We start from the raw sequence: 18605 nt of genomic DNA on the forward strand, positions 1-18605 counted from the left end.
GTCATTTTTATTGCTTCGTTGCTGTAAGAAGCTATCCTTTAGACTTTTTCCAAAATCCTTTGCCCTCTTTATTTCGTTACCTGTCATTTCTTTTGCTAAGTTGCTGTAGGGAGCTATGCTTCAGAATTTTTTTGAAATCCTTCGTTCTCTCAATTTCATTGCCTGTCATTTTTATTGCTTCTTTGCTGTAAGAAGCTATCCTTTAGACTTTTTCTAAAATCCTTTGCCCTCTTTATTTCGTTGCCTGTCATTTCTTTTGCTAAGTTGCTGTAGGGAGCTATGCTTCAGAATTTTTTTGAAATCCTTCGCTTTCTTTATTTCTTTGCCTGTCATTTTTTATTGCTTTGTTGTTGTACGGAGCTATGCTTCAGAATATCCCTTAAATCCTTCGCTGTCTTTATTTCATTGACTGTCATTTTTTATTGCTTTGTTGCTGTAGGGAGCTATGCTTTAGAATTTCCCAAAAATCCTTCGTTCTCTTTATTTCATTGCTTGTTATCTTTTAACGCCAACTTGCTGTAGGGAGCTTTGCTTTGGAATTTCCCAAAAATCCCTCGTTCTCTTTATTTCATTGCCTGTCATTTTTTTTGCTTTGTTGCTGTAAGACGCTATGCTTTGGACTTTTTCTAAAATCCTTTGCCCTCTTTATTTTATTGCCTGTCATTTCTTTTGCTAAGTTGCTGTAGGGAGCTATGCTTCAGAATTTTTTTGAAATCCTTCGCTTTCTTTATTTAATTGAATGTCATTTTTGTTGCTTCGTTGCTGTAGAGAGCTATGCTTCAGAATCTCCCTAAAATTCTTCACACTCTTTATTTCATTGCCTCTCTATTTTTAATACTAAGTTGCTGTAAAGAGCTATGTATCAGAGTTTCCCAAAAATCCTTCGTTTTCTTTTTTTAATTGACTGTCATTTTTTATTGCTTATTTGTTATAAGGAGCTTCGCTTTTGAATTTCCCAAAAAACCTTCGTTCTCTTTATTTCGTTTCTTGTCATTTTTTATTGTTTCGTCACTGTAAGGAGGTTTCCTTTAGACTTTTCTCAAAATCCTTGGCTCACTTTATTCGGTTGCTTGTCATTTTTTATTGCTAAAGTGCTGTAAAGAGCTTTGCTTTGGAATTTAACAAAAAACCTTCGTTCTCTTTATTTCGTTACCTGTTATTTTCTATTGTTTTGTTGCTGTAAGGAGCTATGCTTTAGAATTTTCCTAAAATCCTTCGTTCTCTTAATTTCACAGTCTGTCATTTTTTATTGCATCGTTGTTGTAGGGAGCTATGCATCAGAATTTCTTTAAAATCCCTCGTTCTCTTTATTTCATTGCCTGTCATTTTTTATTGCTTCGTTACTGTAAGGAGTTTTCCTTTAGACCTTCCCTGAAATCCTTTGCTCTCTTTTTTTCATTGTCTGTCACTTTTTATTGCTTCGTTGCTGTATTGAGCTATGCTTTAGAATTTTCCTAAAATCCTTCATTCTCTTTATTTCATTGCCTGTCTATTTTCTATTGCTTTGTTATTGTAAGGAGTTTTCCTTCAGACTTTTTTTAAAATCCTTGGCTCACTTTATTTCGTTGCCTGTCATTTTTTAGAATTTCGTTATCCCATACTGCTAAAGTCGATGACTCTCCATCGTGTCTCTTTTGAGTTTTGAAACAAGCTTTATTGTCCTTGTTTCTTACACTCTTGGTAGGAAATCTTTTTAAAAATGGGCAAAGTCACATCATTTTTTAACATTTGAAATTCATCTTAGCATGCAATTGACTATAAAAACTTCTAGAAGGGACTGTCGTTATACTCAAACTAAAAAAGGAGCTTTTTATCTTTTTTGTCAACCTACATTGATAGTATTAATTGTTCACAAAGAGTATTACTATGCCCACACAATTCAAATAAACGTGGAATGTTACTGAGGAAGTCAAGAGCTAGAGCTATAGGAACAGCATAAACGACGAGAAGCAATCCAATACAAATGAGTGTAATACGATAAACTAAAATTTTACAATAAATTATAACTTTGCTAGGACTTAATGTAATTAATTGTCTTTCTTGACACGTAAGGAAAAGAAATTTGTCTTTTGAAGTCAGCAACTGAAATAGCTTGCATTATTTCATACCATACAGAGGACGGATCATTGTACAATGAAACTCATCTGCAATGTGGTTACTACATATATTTGACAGAAAGCATTGACAGATTCGTGTCCAAACTTATGGAAACCATTAAAGTAATACTAGAAACATTAAAAAGCCACATACATATTCATTATTTAAAGGACCTTAAAGTTTGAAAACACTTGCGCCTTGTTTTGGATTTAAACTGAATTTGAACTTAGCTCACATTAGTTACAAATAGAAACTAAAAGATTTGGAAAAAGACCAAACCCTAGAAACGAAGACACTGTGCGATTGCAATCTTGTCTCCCTGCCAGTCCGTCAGTGGATGTAAACTAACAATCTTTTGGTGGTACAAAAATGGATTTTCAAAACGCAAACGTTTGTTTATACTAAAGCTTTTAATTTGACACTTATTAGAGTTTAAAACGTCAGAACATAGATCGAAAACTCTGCGCTAGGAAATATATACACCCAATTGTGGATCGAAATAGGCAAATCAGAAACGCGAGCACATGTCTGTTGAGGTTGCCCAATCAGTGCCACTTCCCTATTGAGAATGTTACCGATGGAGTCCTGAGGTAAAAATGAACTCCTTTTGTCTACACAATAACGGTTTTTCGTGCTTATGTACACTTAGTGAGCAAAAGTATTGCACAGGCTGAAACAGAAATGGCAGCACCGCAGCAAAATATTCTATCGAGCCGAAATTCAAGTGGCCATAGCAAGTTTCATAAAAGCTAAAAGATGACTTTTAAACTGGAATATATTGGAAAATTTATCAAGTTATGATGGTGAAAATAGTAAATGTAAGAATACTATTTATTTAGCTAGCTAATGCGTTTACAAAGCAAGCAGGTGCATTTATGTAGATAGCTCATGCGTTTACAGGACGAAATGGGGCGTTTATTTAGCTAGCTAATGCGTTTACAAAGCAAGCACGTTCATTTATGTAGCTAGCTCATGCGTTTACAGGACGAAATGGGGCGTTTATTTAGCTAGCTAATGCGTTTACAGAGCAAACAGGTGCGTTTATGTAGCTAGCTCATGCGTTTACAGGACGAAATGGGGCGTTTATTTAACTAGCTAATGCGTTTACAAAGCAAGCAGGTGCATTTATGTAGATAGCTCATGCGTTTACAGGACGAAATGGGGCGTTTATTTAGCAAGCTAATGCGTTTACAGAGCAAACTGGTGCGTTTATGTAGCTAGCTCATGCGTTTACAGGACGAAATGGGGCGTTTAGTTAGCTAGCTAATGCAATTACAAAGCAAGCAGGTGCATTTATGTAGATAGCTCATGAGTTTACAGCGAAATGGGGCGTTTATTTAGCAAGCTAATGCGTTTACAGAGCAAGCAGGTGCGTTTATGTAGCTAGCTCATGCGTTTACAGCGAAATGGGGCGTTTATTTAACTAGCTAATGCGTTTACAAAGCAAGCAGGTGCATTTATGTAGATAGCTCATGCGTTTACAGGACGAAATGGGGCGTTTATTTAGCTAGCTAATGCGTTTACAGAGCAAGCAGGTGCGTTTATGTAGCTAGCTCATGCGTTTACAGCGAAATGGGGCGTTTATTTAACTAGCTAATGCGTTTACAAAGCAAGCAGGTGCATTTATGTAGATAGCTCATGCGTTTACAGGACGAAATGGGGCGTTTATTTAGCTAGCTAATGCGTTTACAAAGCAAGCAGGTGCATTTATGTAGCTAGCTCATGCGTTTACAGGACGAAATGGGGCGTTTATTTAGCAAGCTAATGCGTTTACAGAGCAAACAGGTGCGTTTATGTAGCTAGCTCATGCGTTTACAGGACGAAATGGGGCGTTTATTTAGCTAGCTATTACGTTTACAAAGCAAGCAGGTGCGTTTATGTAGCCAGCTCATGCGTTTACAGGACGAAATGGGGCGTTTATTTAGCTAGCTAATGCGTTTACAGAGCAAGCAGGTGCGTTTATGTAGCTAGCTCATGCGTTTACAGCGGAATGGGGCGTTTATTTAGCTAGCTAATGCAATTACAAAGCAAGCAGGTGCGTTTATGTAGCCAGCTCATGCGTTTACAGGACGAAATGGGGCGTTTATTGAGCTAGCTAATGCGTTTACAGAGCAAGCAGGTGCGTTTATGTAGCTAGCTCATGCGTTTACAGCGAAATGGGGCGTTTATTTAGCTAGCTAATGCGTTTACAAAGCAAGCAGGTGCATTTATGTAGCTAGCTCATGCGTTTACAGGACAAAATGGGGCGTTTATTTAGCTAGCTAATGCGTTTACAGAGCAAGCAGGTGCGTTTATGTAGCTAGCTCATGCGTTTACAGGACGAAATGGGGCGTTTATTTAACTAGCTAATGCGTTTACAAAGCAAGCAGGTGCATTTATGTAGATAGCTCATGCGTTTACAGGACGAAATGGGGCGTTTATTTAGCTAGCTAATGCGTTTACAGAGCAAGCAGGTGCGTTTATGTAGCTAGCTCATGCGTTTACAGCGAAATGGGGCGTTCATTTAGCTAGCTAGTGCGTTTACAAAGCAAGCAGGTGCATTTATGTAGCTAGCTCATGCGTTTACAGGACGAAATGGGGCGTTTATTTAGCAAGCTAATGCGTTTACAGAGCAAACAGGTGCGTTTATGTAGCTAGCTCATGCGTTTACAGGACGAAATGGGGCGTTTATTTAGCTAGCTATTACGTTTACAAAGCAAGCAGGTGCGTTTATGTAGCTAGCTAATGCGTTTACAGCGAAATGGGGCGTTTATTTAACTAGCTATTGCGTTTACAAAGCAAGCAGGTGCATTTATGTAGATAGCTCATGCGTTTACAGGACGAAATGGGGCGTTTATTTAGCAAGCTAATGCGTTTACAGAGCAAACAGGTGCGTTTATGTAGCTAGCTCATGCGTTTACAGGACGAAATGGGGCGTTTATTTAGCTAGCTAATGCAATTACAAAGCAAGCAGGTGCGTTTATGTAGCTAGCTCATGCGTTTACAGCGAAATGGGGCGTTTATTTAACTAGCTAATGCGTTTACAAAGCAAGCAGGTGCATTGATGTAGATAGCTCATGCGTTTACAGGACGAAATGGGGCGTTTGTTTAGCTAGCTAATGCGTTTACAGAGCAAGCAGGTGCGTTTATGTAGCTAGCTCATGCGTTTACAGCGAAATGGGGCGTTTATTTAACTAGCTAATGCGTTTACAAAGCAAGCAGGTGCATTTATGTTGATAGCTCATGCGTTTACAGGACGAAATGGGGCGTTTATTTAGCTAGCTAATGCGTTTACAAAGCAAGCAGGTGCATTTATGTAGCTAGCTCATGCGTTTACAGGACGAAATTGGGCGTTTATTTAGCAAGCTAATGCGTTTACAGAGCAAACAGGTGCGTTTATGTAGCTAGCTCATGCGTTTACAGGACGAAATGGGGCGTTTATTTAGCTAGCTATTACGTTTACAAAGCAAGCAGGTGCGTTTATGTAGCCAGCTCATGCGTTTACAGGACGAAATGGGGCGTTTATTTAGCCAGCTAATGCGTTTACAGAGCAAGCAGGTGCGTTTATGTAGCTAGCTAATGCGTTTACAGGACCAGCTAGGGCGTTTTTTTAGCCAGCTTGGTTTTTTTTGGAAAATAGGGCGTTTATTTAGCCATCCTGGGCCATCTTGGGTATTAATTCGAAGATTCTATATTGAATATTGATTATTTCCAATTCATTTTCCCTTTACTTTTTCCATAGGGCTGATTTCATGCAATATTTCATGCTGTTTTTGAGGATTGAAATTTCAGAAAATTATGTTTTTGTATAGCACATAAACATATACTCCTACCCTCAGTAAATTATGCTGTATTTTTGCTTGTTTTTTACAACGTATTATTATCAGCATTTTTATAAAGAGATAAATTTGCACCTTGGCAGTATCCAGGACGGCGTGCGATCTCCTTAAACTCCCAAAAGGATGACATTTCCGCCTTTCTCTGTTCACGTAAGAAAAAAAACCAAAACCTTTGGTATCAAATGGATGCAAGAAATGCATGTTTTTTTGTCACCATAATATAAGCCTTTTCGGGTGGGTTATAAAGCGCTCCTAGAGAATATTCCATATTCTCAAGCATGTCCCCTTTTGTGTAATAGGAAAAGCACCCCTTAACGCGATATTTTTATCTTGAAACTTCAAATATTTATTTGTTCCATTTCACTGAGGCTGCTCCCTGCTGACCACCTTCAAACATAGGTATATCCACAGAATAATGGGGTCGGGAGTGTAATAAATATCAATTTGAATTGACATCATGATCCTCTTGATCCTTGCCACATATGGTGATGTTATCAAGGTATGCGAAAACAGCTTTCAGATTCTCCTCTTGTACGAATTTCATCATTTCTCGTTAAAAGCATGCGACTCCATTCGTGACTCCAAATGGAAGTCGGGTGAATTGATATAGACAGTTGCGAGCCTCAAATGCTGTATAGGGTTTGTCATTTTCTTTGAGGGGAACTTGATGATATGCACTGCGGAGGTCGATAGTACTGAAGACTTTGTACTGGGCGATCTGGTTTACTATGTCAGTTATTCCTGGCAGTGGGAATGCATCAAGGAGAGTGAATTTGTTGATAGTTTGTGAGTAATCAATGGCTAATCTTTTCTTGTGATTTTCATCTTTCGTTACAACAACTTGAGCACGCCAAGGAGAATTACTTGGCTCGATTATTCCTTCTCTAAGTAACCGTTCCACCTCTGCATCAATGAATTTAGAATCCTCCTGGCTGTATCGGCGGGATTTGGTAGCAATAGGGCTGCAGTCAGGTGAGAGATTGGCAAAGGGTTCTGGTGGACTAATGTTCAGAGTTGTTAGATTACAGACAGTCAAGGGTGGTTTAGGTCCACCATAGTTGAAAGTGAAACTTTCATGTTGGGTCTGGAAATCAAGTCCTAGTATGAGATTAGCACAGAGTCCAGGTAACACAGATAGGCGAACATTCTTGTATGTATACCCTTTGTACGTAAGATCAACTACACAGAAGCCTTTAACTTGTGTTTTAAACCCTGTGGAAGCCATAGATACTGTACCAGAGCAGGGTTGGGTAGGTAGCGACGCTAATTCCACTAAAAATGGGGCAATAAAGCTTTCACTGCTCCGACTATCGAAAAGAGCTTCCACGGCATGACCATTTACATTTACGGTCGCAGATGATTTCACTAGAGATACAGGAGCTTTTGAGGATATAGAAGCAAGTATTACTGAATTGATTGCTGCACTCAGTCTTTGAGACCTTCCTTGTCACACCTTGGCATAATGACCCTTTTTTGACACTTGTGGCAAGTCGCCTCGCGAGCAGGGCACTTTGAACGTGGGTGCTTGTTGTTTCCGCAGAAGAAACACTTCTGGTCTTCAGGCTGAACCGCTGCTGATACGCTGTTATCAAGGCTGATATCTGATGTGGATACTGCTGGAGTATGAGGTATCGCAGCATTGAAGGATGGTTGGGTAGTAATATACGATTCAGAGCTTCGCATAGCTGATTCTAAAGCACGTGCTTGATCAAACATGGCTTGCAGGGTGAGTGTGGTGTTTTCCAAAAGCCGTTGACGAATAGCGTTCGATTGAAGACCAGTTATAAATGCATCACGAATACTTTCTTCACAGTAGGCAGCCGCAGTAATTGCTTTGAAGTTGCAGTCTTTACTTAGAGTTTTCAGAGCCAACAGATATTCATCGAGAGTTTCTCCAGGTTGTTGTCGCCGAGTTGCCAGTAAGTGACGAGCGTATATTTCGTTTGTAGGTTTTACGAACAAATTATGCAGTGTTTTCATCGCTTGTTCATGCGAGGTTGATTCTTCAATGTATTGAAAGATTTCCGGAGACACAAAGTTCGTCAAAACGCGAAGTTTATCGAGGCCTTCACTGGATAGCACCGATATAAAGTTATCGAAAGTTCGTCGCCAATGAAGCCATTCTTTGTTCGCTGAAACGCTGTCAGGTTTCGTCTCCAAACGCTCTGGCCGTAATACTTTATCCATAATGTTATTGCTTAGTAAATTGTAATAAATATTAACGAGTCATTGCCGTATAGGCTTTACTAAGCAATAAGAACGAAGGCTACCACAAGTGCTTACCAAAAACAAAATAGCGGCCTAACAACACAAAACCGCTGACCTAACAAAGTTAACAAGTTAACAAGTTGTAGTTCAATCCAACGAATAGTCATAGTTCATAACAGGGAGATTGCGCAAGAACGCAACAAAATTGATGCCTCTGGGGTATACAGATACAACTTGAATGCCGTACAAGTCATTGATAAATTATTATCTCAACCGAGGGACAAATCACTCTAAGAAAATCTCGTAGACCTTTTATGAAAAATCCTATTTTTTTATCTGAAAATCTCTAGAAATCCTTTTGTTTTAGGCTAAATCTCGTACGCTATTTGCAAGAGTGAATCGCCCCTCGATCTCAGGCATCAGCAAACTGTTGTACAAGCAGGAAATCGCAACTTGTCACTAATGATGATTATTTGCAAAATTATCAATGATCAAGGTCAAATAATTATAAATACAACCAATGAAAATGATCAAATGACAATGGCTAATATCAAGACTGCACAGAAAACCGAAAACAACGTTTTGGATCGAAAATCACTAGAGAGGAGAAACCAAATAGGCAATCACGCGCCAATACTCCTTTTAGGTCATTTTCGATCCACCAAAGAGCTCAATTCCCGACACAGTTTTCAAATGCTACATCAAAACTTATGCATCAAATAAACCTTTAATAACAGAAAGACCATTGATATATCATTAGAAAGACTTTCAAACGACTTCTAAGCTCTTTATTGAAGTTGCCAACTTTGCTTATGAATATCTTTGAATGAGTTTGCGAACTTCAGTTTGCTAACGACACAAAAAAGTGAGCAGTCTCTGCAAGCCTCGCTGTTTAAAACAAACTATGATCTTTATAACATCAAATTCAGGAAGAAGTTCAATAAAATTAAATATTCAGGCAGGTTGAATATTTAATGGAAGAAGTATGTGTTTAAAGGGTCGCCTTTGAAGGGGATTCAGCTGCCGTAACCTAAATTCGTAAGAGGATTTCCTTCTTTAAAAACAAATTCTTTCGTGAGCAGATTTGTATGTGAGCCAATCTCTTTTTATGGCTGAAAATTTTCCAGGATTGATTCTGTTTTGCTCCTCTTAGAAGTGTCTTCGTTAAATCTCAGCAATGGAATGCCGTAAGGGGCAAGCATCTCAAAGAAACCAGCAGCACAGTCACTCTTTATAACCATGTACGACGTCAGTCGTCACCTCTCTGTGTATCTGTCAATTTAAAAAGATAAGACATTTCAGCCAAAAGTGACATTTTCATTAAATTTTTAGGTGAATGCCGCAGACACCCAGTGGACGCCGCAACAGAAGATGATGTCGATGCATCAGTAGCAAAGAGGCAAACGCAAGTGAAGAAAAGGTTTAGGGAATGAACCAAATCTCCACATAGAAACCCAATACAGACACTTTTTCCTAGTTTGTTTATATTTTTAAATTTTAAATATTTTCCATGCATAGAAACGTGTTGCCGGAAATTTCTTTACCCATGGCATGTAAACTTGATTTCTCACATTCGCCTTTGTAAAGGCACTTGCCCTTGAAGCTTTTGTGCCGCCTAAACGCCGAAGATTAAGTAGGGTAAGGGTAACTCTGAATAGAAAGCTGCTGTTTGGAGCCATCTATTGTCGGAAAATATGTAAAGGAGTCCCTAAGTTAACGATAAACAATCACTTCGATCGCGAGAATCATAGGTCAATGCAAAATTGAGCCCCTTTCCTACCCCAGCCCTGAATCCTTAGTAAATGTATAATCTGAAACTACTTAGCAACTTGCCCCCTCAGACTCTCCGATACACTCCTTTTCGAGCGGTGTTCAAATGCCCATCTACGTCGAGAGCATTCCCCATCATTGTTACATTGTTTATGTTCTCCTTTTCGGTTCGGCCTTGTCAATTGCCACCCTCAACAAATTAAGAGAGTATTTTGGGATGAAGCTTTAGAAATCGTCTATTGAATTTCTTTTGTTTGAAGTGAGAATCTTTTGAATTGTTGGTTTTTAGGAAAGATAATTTTTACTCGCTCATCCAAAAGGTTAAAGTAAACGTCCTTTTGTGGAATGGTAGCATGGATTGAGATAAATATTGCTTATTTTCTGTGTATTTTTCCTGTTTTGCGTTTAAAAGATATTTGATATTCCAGCCGGCCCGGCCCTCACCTCTTAGTGTTTTCACAAAGAGAGGCTTTTGTCTGAAATTGAATGGCCAGTGTTTCAGCTAGAAGTTGCATTATTGGCAAAACCATATACAGTATCAAATTTTAGTTTCCACCATTGGGTGCGGGAGGTTGCGGCCGTCCTTATGGTATTTCGTTTTGATGAATAGGACCGATTTAAGCAAAGTTATTCGACTTTTTCTTGGCTGAGAGCAAGGGGGATTCAGGTTTACATAAAGGCGTTCAGAAAAAACAATAGGCTTGTGATTCCCCAAGTTTCTAAAGACTTGGGTTTTTAGCGATTTACACAAAAAGTATCACAGTTACAAGTCTCTTAGTGCATCCATGAGATGGGCCGTTTGATGCTCGATTTTTTGAGCTATTTCCCGTAATTTTGGGACCTGTTTATGCTGAGTTATTGAGGATTTAGTGATTAAAACACGCAAAAAACGGTTTTTTGCAGTTTAAAAATCTAAAACAGCCGATAAAAATTCTGTGAAGCAATGAAAATATCGCTGATTTTTTGCTTGATTTTTTGAGCTATTGCTTGTCTTGTTTGAAGCTTGCGTTACTGAATAAACTCGATTTTTCCGAAAAGTGCACTTTTCAAATTTTCTCAAATTTGCATCGCAGCTACCGATCAAGCTCAAACCGGTAACTGCGGCGGCGGTCAAAACTTTTTCTTGAAAAACGGTGTTTAATTGGAATTTAAAAACAGGAAAAGTCTGTGAACGGGTAAAAGAGCTTCCTTGATTCGATTTAAATGCATTTAAAGTTGCATTTCATGACTTTTTAAAGTTTCGATACATTTGCCCAATGTTGCTAGCCGCCCGTCGCCCGATCGGATTATTCGGTCAAGAAACTCTCAAAACTGTCTGATTTTCACAGCTCTTTGGGAATTTCCATTTCTTTTGTTCTAATCATTAGATCCTCAATAACTCGGCAAAGACAGGTCCTAAAATTACGGGAAACGGCTCACAAAATCGAGCATCAAACGGTCCATCTCATGGATGCACTCAAAAACTTGTAACTGTGATACTTTTTGTGTAAATCGCTAAAAACCCAAGTCTTTAGAAACTTGGGGAATCACAAGCCTATTGTTTTTTCTGAACGCCTTTATGTAAACCTGAATCCCCCTTGCTCTCAGCCAAGAAAAAGTCGAATAACTTTGCAAAAATCGGTCCCATTCGACAAAAGGAAACGAAAAACGGTGTTTAAGTGGGGCAAATGTATCGAAACTTTAAAAAATCATGAAATGCAACTTTAAATGCATTTAAATCGAATCCAGGAAGCTCTTTTACCCGTTCACAGACTTTTCCTGTTTTTAAGTGTCAATTAAACACCATTTTTCAAGAAAAAGTCTGACCGCCGCCGCAGTTACCGGTTTGAGCTTGATCGGTAGCTGCGATGCAAATTTGAGAAAATTTGAAAAGTGCACTTTTCGGAAAAATCGAGTTTATTCAGTAACGCAAGCTTCAAACAAGACAAGCAATAGCTCAAAAAATCAAGCAAAAAATCAGCGATATTTTCATTGCTTCACAGAATTTTTATCGGCTGTTTTAGATTTTTAAACTGCAAAAAACCGTTTTTTGCGTGTTTTAATCACTAAATCCTCAATAACTCAGCATAAACAGGTCCCAAAATTACGGGAAATAGCTCAAAAAATCGAGCATCAAACGGCCCATCTCATGGATGCACTAAGAAACTTGTAACTGTGATACTTTTTGTGTAAATCGCTAAAAACCCAAGTCTTTAGAAACTTGGGGAATCACAAGCCTATTGTTTTTTCTGAACGCCTTTATGTAAACCTGAATCCCCCTTGCTCTCAGCCAAGAAAAAGTCAAATAACTTTGCTTAAATCGGTCCTATTCGACAAAACGAAATACCACAAGGACGGCCGCAACCTCCCGCACCCAATGGTGGAAACTAAAATTTGATACTGTTTATGGTTTCGCCAATAATGCAACTTCTAGCTGAAACACTGGCCATTCAATTTCAGACAAAAGCCTCTCTTTGTGAAAACACTAAGAGGTGAGGGCCGGGCCGGCTGGAATATCAAATATCTTTTAAACGCAAAACAGGAAAAATACACAGAAAATAAGCAATATTTATCTCAATCCATGCTACCATTCCACAAAAGGACGTTTACTTTAACCTTTTGGATGAGCGAGTAAAAATTATCTTTCCTAAAAACCAACAATTCAAAAGATTCTCACTTCAAACAAAAGAAATTCAATAGACAATTTCTAAAGCTTCATCTCAAAATACTCTCTTAACTTGCTGAGGGTGGCAATCGACAAGGCCGAACCTAAAAGGAGAACATAAACAATGTATCAATGATGGGGAATGCTCCCGATGGAGATGGGCATGTTTTCGCTGTAGTTAGACGACACTTGTCGTTCACTGTTTAAAAAGGTAGGTTTGAGAGGGCAATAAGGGTGCTAAGTAGCTTCAGAATATACATTTACTAAGGATGCAGGGTTGTAAGTAGGAAAGGGGTTCAATATTACCAGGGGCGTCGCGACTGGGGGGTGTCACACCTCCTCAATAGCATCTGGATAGGAAATTTCAGGTAAAGTCCGCCCAGTGGAAGCAACGCTTTAGGAATTTCAGAGACCGTCATGCTTAAAATCAATAAAGAATTAAGCAAGGTAGTTGCTCCTTTGGTTAAATATGATATTTCTTGATATGAAGGAAGGTAAACAAACTAATGATTTGAAGATTTGAAGATGTCTTGTTGGCACAAAATTTAATAATCCATGCCCTCTTTAGGTAAAATTGTGCCATGTGTCCATTTCCCCTAAAGTTCCTCGGTAGAAGTGTCAACTGCAATTCATAATGAGCTCCAGGTTTTTTGTAACATTCAAAAGGCATGCTAGGTTGGAAAGAGGGATCTAAATTGACAACCAGTGCTGCTTGTTACCTGGCTTCAGAGGTAACTGACAACATGGAATTTTTCAAACCACGGGGAAATTTTGCCAGTTGTTTTTATCTGCTGCTCAATTTGTTTGTAAAAATAAAAGAATTTTTAATAGGATTAAGAGGATTGCCTTAGTAAAATTTGGTAAAAAAATGTATTTTCCAGGGAACTGGAAGCATCAAAATTCGAAAAATTTCTAGTCCCTCGGCGGCAACCATGGTGCGGGCTCGGGTAGGTATATCCTTGCCCGTCCCGATATACAGATTTGACAAAACTATTATAAAAGTCTGTTATAATCATATAAAATTGAAAATTGCGAATTATATGCCACACCGTTAGATTGACAAAAAGTATTGCTAAGGTTTGCTTCAGCATGTTAAGAATTTCAGGTAATTGTTTAATAATCAGGTAAATTTGTCGTCCACACCTCCCCCCTCAGCAAGGCTTGCCTTGCGATTGCCCTGGATATTGCATTGACCTATGTTCCACGCGATCGAAGAGGGTGTGTTTATGGTTAACTTAGAGACTTCTTTGTACATTTCCCGACAATAGATGGCTCCAAATTGCAGCTTTCCGTTCAGAGTTACCCTACTTAATTTTGGGCAGTTAGGCCGAACAATTTCGGTAGTTAGGCGGTACATAAGCGGCACATTAAGGGCGAGGGGGGCATTCCATTCGGGAGCTAAAGGCGACTGGACAAGTTATAAAGAGATGTTACAAGGCCGAGCGTGAGAAATCAAGTTTACATGCCATACGGAATAGAATTGTCTGCAACGTTCTTGTGGCTGCAAAATCTTTAAACGATTACAAACAAGGAAAGTGTCTGTATTGGATTTCTGTATAGAGACTTGGTTCATGTGGTAAACCTTTTCTTCATGTGCGTTTGCCTCTTTCTACTGATGCATCGACATCATCTTTTATTGCGGTGTCCACTGGGTATCTGCGACAGCGAACATTTCTCCTAGAAAATTTAATGAAAATATAACTTTTAGCTGAAATGTCTTATCCCTTAAAATTAAAAGCTACACAGAAAGGTGCCGTCGTACATGGTTCTAAAGGGTGACTGTGTTGTTGGTTTTTTTGAGGTGCTTGCCCCTTACAGCATTCCATTGCTTCAAAAGAAGGAAGTCCTTTTACGAAACCTAGGTTCAAGGCGGCTGAGTCCCCTTCAAAGGCGCCCCTCCAAGCACAAAGTTCTTCCATTGAATATCCGAAGCGCTTTAGAACAAATTTCAAGCATTTTTTGTTCTGAATTTGATGTTATGAAGACCATGGTTTGTTTTAAACAGCGGGGCTTGCAGAGACTGCTTGCTTTTTGTGTCTTAAGCAAAACTAAGTTCGAAAACCTTAGTAAAAGCTTTTCGCGATCAAAATTGGCAACTTCAATAAAAAGCTTAGAAGTCATTTGGAAGTTTTTCTAGTGATATCTCAATGGTCTTTTTGTGATGAAAGGTTTATTTGATGCATCAGTTTTGATGTAGCATTTGAAAACTGTGTCAGGAATTGAGCACTTTGGTGGATCGAAAATGACCTAAAAGGAGTATTGGCGCGTGATTGGCTATTTGGTTGTGCGGGATTCAAGTTGTATCTGTTGTATCCCTCAGAGGCATCAATTTTGTAGCGTTCTCGCGCAATCTCCCGACCCCATTGTCCTGTGGATACACCTTTGTTTGAAGGTGGTCAGCAGGGAACAGCCTCAGTGAAATGGATTACATAAATATTTGGAGTCTCAAGATAAACATATCACGTTAAGGGGTGCTTTTCCTATTACACAAAAGGGGACATGGAAGAGGGAAGGGCTATTCGTCAAAAAAAAAGAAACTCGCAGGCTTGAGAAAATGGAAAATTTCTAGGAACGTTTAATAAACCACCCAGAAAGGCTATATTATGATGACAAAAATACATGCATTTCCTACATCCATTTGGTACCAATGGTTTTGGTTATTTTTTACGTGAACAGAGAAAGGCGGAATTTTCATCCTTTTGGGGGTTTAAGAGAAACTCTAAACTCCCTACAGCAACGTAAAAAAAAGATTGACAGACAGTAAAATAAAGAGAAAAAAGGATTTTAGAGAAATTCTAAAGCAAATCTCCCTACAGCAACAAAGCATGAAAAATTGGCAGACAGTAAAAAAAGAGAACGAAGAATTTTAGAGAAACTCTAAAGGAAAGCTCCTTATAGGAACATTGCAATAAAAATTAACAGGCAGTAAAATAAAGAGAAAGAAGGATTTTAGAGAAACTCTAAAGCAAAGCTCCCTACAGCAACGTAACAAAAAAATTTGACAGGCATTAAAATAAAGAGAAAAAAGGATTTTAGAGAAACTCTAAAGCAAAACTCCCTACAGCAACAAAGCATGATAAATTGGCAGACAGTAAAATAAAAAGAACGAAGGGTCTTAGAGGAATTCTAAAGCAAAGCTCCCTACAGGAACATAGCAATAAAAATTGACATACAGAGAACGAAGAATTTTGAGTAAAAAAGAGAACGAAGAATTTTAGAGAAACTCTAAAGGAAAGCTCCTTATAGGAACATTGCAATAAAAACTAACAGGCAGTAAAATAAAGAGAAAGAAGGATTTTAGAGAAACTCTAAAGCAAAGCTCCCTACAGTTACGTAACAAAAAAAATTGACAGGCAGTAAAATAAAGAGAAAAAAGGATTTTAGAGAAACTCTAAAGGAAAACTCCCTACAGCAACGAAGCATCAAAAATTGGTAGGCAGTAAAATAAAGAGTAAGAAGGATTTTAGAGAAACTCTAAAGCAAAGCTCCCTACAGCAACATAACAAAAAAATTGGCAGGCAGTAAAATAAAGAGAAAAATAGATTTTAGAGAAACTCTAAAGCAAAACTCCCTACAGCAACGAAGCATGAAAAATTGGCAGGCAGTAAAATAAAGAGAACGAAGGGTCTTAGGGGAATTTTAAAGCAAAGCTCCCTACAGGAAAATAGCAATAAAAATTGACATACAGTAAAAAAAGGAGAAAGAAAGATTTTAGAGAAACTCGAAAGCAAAGCTCCCTACAGCAACGTAACAAAAAAAATTGACAGGCAGTAAAATAAAGAGAAAAAGAAATTTTAAAGAAACTTTAAAGCAAAACTCCCTACAGCAACAAAGTATGAAAAATTGGCAGGCAGTAAAATAAAGAGAAAGAAGGGTCTTAGGGGAATTCTAAAGCAAAGCTCCCTACAGGAACATAACCAAAAAATTGGCAGGCAGTAAAAAAAATGGAAAAAAGGATTTTAGAGAAACTCTAAAGCAAAACTCCCTACAGCAACAAAGCATGAAAAATTGGCAGACAGTAAAATAAAGAGAACGAAGGGTCTTAGGGGAATTCTAAAGCAAAGCTCCCTACAGGAACATAGCAATAAAAATTGACATACAGTAAAAAAAGGGAACGAAGAATTTTAGAGAAACTCTAAAGGAAAGCTCCTTATAGGAACATTGCAATAAAAATTAACAGGCAGTAAAATAAAGAGAAAGAAGGATTTTAGAGAAACTCTAAAGCAAAGCTCCCTACAGCAACGTAACAAAAAAAATTGACAGGCAGTAAAATAAAGAGAAAAAAGGATTTTAGAGAAACTCTAAAGCAAAACTCCCTACAGCAACAAAGCATGAAAAATTGGCAGACAGTAAAATAAAGAGAACGAAGGGTCTTAGGGGAATTCTAAAGCAAAGCTCCCTACAGGAACATAACAAAAAAATTGGCAGGCAGTAAAAAAAAGAGAAAAAAGGATTTTAGAGAAACTCTAAAGCAAAACTCCCTACAGCAACGAAGCATGAAAAATTGGCAGGCAGTAAAATAAAGAGAACGAAGAGTCTTAGGGGAATTCTAAAGCAAAGCTCCCTACAGGAAAATAGCAATAAAAATTGACATACAGTAAAAAAAGAGAAAGAAGGATTTTAAAGAAACTCTAAAGCAAAGCTCCCTACAGCAACGTAACAAAAAAAATTGACAGGCAGTAAAATAAAGAGAAAAAAGGATTTTAGAGAAACTTTAAAGCAAAACTCCCTACAGCAACAAAGCATGAAAAATTGGCAGACAGTAAAATAAAGAGAAAGAAGGATTTTAGAGAAACTCAAAAGCAAAGCTCCCTACAGCAACGGAGCATCAAAAATTGGCAGGCAGTAAAATAAAGAGAAAGAAGGATTTTAGAGAAACTCTAAAGCAAAACTCTCTACAGCAACGAAGCATGAAAAATTGGCAGGAAGCAAAATAAAGAGAAAGAAGGATTTTAGAGAAACTCTAAAGCAAAGCTCCCTACAGCAACGTAACAAAAAAAATTGACAGGCAGTAAAATAAAGAGAAAAAAGGATTTTAGAGAAACTCTAAAGCAAAACTCCCTACAGCAACAAAGCATGAAAAATTGGCAGACAGTAAAATAAAGAGAACGAAGGGTCTTAGGGGAATTCTAAAGCAAAGCTCCCTACAGGAACATAACAAAAAAATTGGCAGGCAGTAAAAAAAAGAGAAAAAAGGATTTTAGAGAAACTCTAAAGCAAAACTCCCTACAGCAACAAAGCATGAAAAATTGGCAGACAGTAAAATAAAGAGAACGAAGGGTCTTAGGGGAATTCTAAAGCAAAGCTCCCTACAGGAACATAGCAATAAAAATTGACATACAGTAAAAAAAGGGAACGAAGAATTTTAGAGAAACTCTAAAGGAAAGCTCCTTATAGGAACATTGCAATAAAAATTAACAGGCAGTAAAATAAAGAGAAAGAAGGATTTTAGAGAAACTCTAAAGCAAAGCTCCCTACAGCAACGTAACAAAAAAAATTGACAGGCAGTAAAATAAAGAGAAAAAAGGATTTTAGAGAAACTCTAAAGGAAAACTCCCTACAGCAACGAAGCATCAAAAATTGGCAGGCAGTAAAATAAAGAGAAAGAAGGATTTTAGAGAAACTCTAAAGCAAAGCTCCCTACAGCAACATAACAAAAAAATTGGCAGGCAGTAAAATAAAGAGAAAAAAGGATTTTAGAGAAACTCTAAAGCAAAACTCCCTACAGCAACGAAGCATGAAAAATTGGCAGGCAGTACAATAAAGAGAACGAAGAGTCTTAGGGGAATTCTTAAGCAAAGCTCCCTACAGGAAAATAGCAATAAAAATTGACATACAGTAAAAAAAGAGAAAGAAGGATTTTAGAGAAACTCTAAAGCAAAGCTCCCTACAGCAACGTAACAAAAAAAATTGACAGGCAGTAAAATAAAGAGAAAAAAGGATTTTAGAGAAACCCTAAAGGAAAACTCCCTACAGCAACGAAGCATCAAAAATTGGCAGGCAGTAAAATAAAGAGAAAGAAGGATTTGAGAGAAACTCTAAAGCAAAGCTCCCTACAGCAACATAAC

At 38.0% G+C, this 18605-nt stretch overlaps 1 protein-coding gene and 1 long non-coding RNA gene across 4 annotated transcripts in view; one reads left to right on the forward strand and one right to left on the reverse strand.

Moving 5' to 3' along the window:
• The window catches only part of LOC148957838 (uncharacterized), a 58942-nt gene extending 47832 nt beyond the window's left edge, over nucleotides 1–11110 (forward strand). Inside the window, exon 4 of the long non-coding RNA XR_016144980.1 lies at nucleotides 9456–11110. This is a non-coding gene — a long non-coding RNA (uncharacterized LOC148957838). The remainder of the gene's footprint in view (nucleotides 1–9455) is intronic.
• Nucleotides 11111–12254: 1144 nt separating this feature from the next.
• The window catches only part of LOC135682100 (uncharacterized), a 249231-nt gene continuing 242880 nt past the window's right edge, over nucleotides 12255–18605 (reverse strand). For 2 of the 3 annotated variants that reach the window (XM_089114281.1, XM_089114278.1), the window contains one exon: nucleotides 12255–14214. The gene's annotated coding sequence lies outside the window, so the exon portion shown is untranslated. The remainder of the gene's footprint in view (nucleotides 14215–18605) is intronic. The other variant, XR_016144978.1, reaches the window with a different exon arrangement.

This window comes from Rhopilema esculentum, chromosome 20 (genome assembly GCF_057945365.1).
Source record: "Rhopilema esculentum isolate cy_ngs chromosome 20, ASM5794536v1, whole genome shotgun sequence".
NCBI classification, from domain to species: domain Eukaryota; kingdom Metazoa; phylum Cnidaria; class Scyphozoa; order Rhizostomeae; family Rhizostomatidae; genus Rhopilema; species Rhopilema esculentum.